The sequence below is a fragment of the Caretta caretta genome, chromosome 8 (assembly GCF_965140235.1).
Source record: "Caretta caretta isolate rCarCar2 chromosome 8, rCarCar1.hap1, whole genome shotgun sequence".
NCBI classification, from domain to species: domain Eukaryota; kingdom Metazoa; phylum Chordata; order Testudines; family Cheloniidae; genus Caretta; species Caretta caretta.
Window position 1 is genome coordinate 79,419,456 of NC_134213.1, and position 3,840 is coordinate 79,423,295.

Sequence of the window (3,840 nt, forward strand, 5' to 3'; positions counted from 1 at the left end):
CCAGGAGGTTGATAAGAGTGTGTTGGCGGTGTCTGGGGGGAGCATGGGAAAGAGTTTTGTGACAGCAACTGCAGGGGAGGGCAGGCACGGAGCTGCTCAATTTGCAGTGCTAGAATCGCCTGGAGCATGGCGCTCCATAACATTTAAGAGCCGCTCCATGGCTTTATTCTGGTATGTCGCATTCTCCTTTTGGTACCTCTTCTCGCTGTCCCGCTACTCCTTCAATTCCTGTTTCTCGGCCGCAGAGTGCATCATGACATCACGCAGAAAGCCCTCTTTAGTTCTTCTTGGCCACTTTCTAATTCTGCACAGCCGTTCAGCTGCCAATAACAAAGAAGGAGGCTGGGCTCCCAAGGTCATCTCTGTGAAGTTTAAATGCAACATTTTACAGAAGCAGTATTGTTTGCAACACAGAGAACACTTAGGCAGTGATTTAAAACACAGCCAGTATTCTCACACCTGTCATTAACTGGCTGACCCCAGGCAAGCACACATGAGCCATAAGACCCCCAAAATGGTGAGTAGTCACAGGGGCAGGATAAATCACTCTTCCCAAACTGTGCTGTACACTGGGCATGTGGCTCTTGGGGAGAGCCAGCACTGCGGGGGAGGGGGGCTGATTATCATTCCTGTCCCCACACTTTCCACAGGATATGATCATTATGGAAGATGTCTTGCTGCTTCTCAAAGACTGCAGCTTCTGCCCTGGCCCCTATGCAGCTCGCCTGTGTGCAGCAATGGTCCCCATCACAGCACAGAGGTGTGGGAAAGTTACTGTTAATGGGGCAAGAAACAGAAGATGGCCTCCTCTCCTGTTTGCACTTTGCCAACATCTGACAGCTGTGACTGGCTAGCCTCCTCCGGGGTAGAAAAGAGCTCTTGGGTGCTTGAATCTCTGACCTCCGAGTCATCCTCTGCCATTGGGTCCCCCTCCCCCTCATGTCCTTGTCCAAGATTTCCTCCTCCTGGCTCCGTCCACTTTCGACTGGCACGCCAGCCACCGAAGTATCCACAGTGGCCTTCGCAGTAGAGGTCGGGTCACCGCTGAGTATCGTGTCCAAGTCTTTGTAGAACTGGCAGCTCATGGGTGCAGCACCGGAGCAGTGGTTTGCCTCCTGCACCTTGTGGTAGTCGTTCTGCAGCTCCTTCACTTTGAGCCTGCACCGCAGTGTGTCCTGGTCATGGCCCCTTTCTATCATGCATCGTGAAATCTGTCTGTAGGTATCATAATTCCTACGGCTGAAGCACAACTGGGAGTGGACAGCCTCCTCTCCCCAAATGCTGATGAGGTCCAGCAGCTGAGCATTGCTCCACATCAGGGATCACCTGGTGCGTGGAGCAGGCATGGCTACCTGGCAAGATGCGCTGAGACCACTGCACGCATCACCGAGCGAACAGGAAGTGGACTTTCAAAATTCCCAAGGAATTTATGGGGTGGAGATGATGGTTGGTCACCTGAGGGCAGGGCAGGGCAGGACAGTAGAGTTCAAACCGATGACCAGAGAGGCGAGAACAGGCATTGTGGGACACCTCCCAGAGGCCAATCACAGCGCTGTAATCAACCACGGTGTCTACACTGGCACCTTCTCTATTCAGGAGATTGATTGTCCATATTGTCTTAACTTGCATAGCACAAGTGGTGTTAGTGCTTATTAAATTATCTAGCCATTGTGTTTTGATTCTATGACTTCCTGTGCAGTGAGTTCCACAGATTAACTATAAAATAAATTCCTTTGTTCTAAAATTACTGCCTTTAATTTCAGCAAGTGTACACTTGTTGTTTTATGGGACAGGATACAAAGGTGAGAGGCTGATTAGTTTTCAGTGATCAGTTTTCAGTCTTTCCTCATTCTGAATGCATAACTTCCTCTTCTCTTTTCCAGGCTATTTAATGTTAGTCTATTTGTTAGTCCATCTTTGTAAATTCAGACACACATCTAGTCATTTTAGTTGCCCTTCTTCAGATTTCTTCAGTCTGTCCTATATCTCAATGAGGCCACCAGAATTGGTAATGCTATTTCAGATGATGGGGGTACTATTTTTGTCATCCCTTTATTAATGCACCCATGCTCTATTTGCGTTAACTGCTGATGCCCAGGGGGCAGATGTCTTCATTGAGTATCTACAATGACTCCTGAATTTCTGTCCCTTTTGAGGATCTGGAAAGTTTGAAGCCCATAGGGGTAAGTATAGAAGTTAAAATAATTGTATCAGTATGCCTTACCATACACGCATCCAAGTTGGATTCCATCTGACATGCTGCCCAATCTCCACTATATCTAAATCCATCAGGAGTTTCTCACAGTCCTTTAGACTAGTTTTTACTAACCAGAAAAATGTAGCACTATCAGGAGACCTCCCCAGCTTGTTGTTCACATCCTTCTCCAAATCATACAGGTGTCAATTGTGTCTTTAGGGCATAATCTGTTGTAAGGGTGGATGCCAGAGGAGCATCTGGATGCCTCTTTGAGCTCTTCAGTTGTACTGGATGAGAACAATTTGCTATATCCCTTTGAGAGGTGTAAAATATTGCCCTCCCCGCCCACACACATGGGGAGAGGGAACCCACATTCATACCATTCAGATCTCTTACATACCCACCAAGTGCAAGGGCTGTGATTCTAGGCTGTCTTTTTTTCAGGCAACAAAAGTGGGGGGTGGAGGAGGCTCCTTACTTTCTCACACTCCACTTAGTGGCTACGTAGGCGCTAACCATAATCTAGTTCAGAGATAATTGTGGTATTAAAACTTCGGAACTTGTAGTCATATAGAAAAAAATGTACCATCAATAGCAGCCAACCAGAATCCAAGATCAATGTATGTGGTGTAGCTATATACAAAATAAAAAAGTCAATGGACACTGCTCTGTGTTCAGATTGGAGATTGGGTGTTTTTGGTTTCCTTTCATGAAGTTATTCAGCTGATTCTGTGATAGGATCCTTACAGTTGATACACACTAATGTGTTTATCTTACACAGTGAAATGTAATTGCAAATGTAGCTATTTGCATTTCATTAAATAGAAGAGGCTTTCAAACACAACATGTAACTTTCAAGAAAAAATTACCCATTTGAGACCATTATTGGGAAAAGGTTTGTGATTACTTGAACAGTAGCTGTTAAAAGTGTGGTAAAGCTTTTATTATGGTGATTATTAACATGTATGTTAATGGGAGTTTAGGACTTTGTGAAGTCAAAACTACTGCCAAGACTTAGTTTATGGCCTCTGCATTGTTGAATACACACATCCCCACCCACTCCTCGTATTCTCCACCAAATAAAATATTACCTATGCAACAAACATCTACCAATGTGATATATGCCATCATGTGCCAGCAATGCCCCTCTGCCATGTACATTGGTCAAACTGGATAGTCTCTGCGTAAAAGAATAAATGGACACAAATCAGATGTCAAGAATTATAACATTCATAAACTAGTCGGAGAACACTTCAATCTCTCTGGTCACGCGATTACAGACATGAAAGTTGCGATATTACAACAGAAAAACTTCAAATCCAGACTCCAGCGAGAGACTGCTGAATTGGAATTCATTTGCAAATTGGATACAATTAACTTAGGCTTGAATAGAGACTGGGAGTGGCTAAGTCATTATGCAAGGTAACCTATTTCCCCTTTTCAGAGTAACAGCTGTGTTAGTCTGTATTTGCAAAAAGAAAAGGAGTACTTGTGGCACCTTAGAGACTAACCAATTTATTTGAGCATAAGCTTTCGTGATACACTTCATGCATCCGATGAAGTGAGCTGTAGCTCACAAAAGCTTATGCTCAAATAAATTGGTTAGTCTCTAAGGTGCCACAAGTACTCCTTTTCTATTTCCC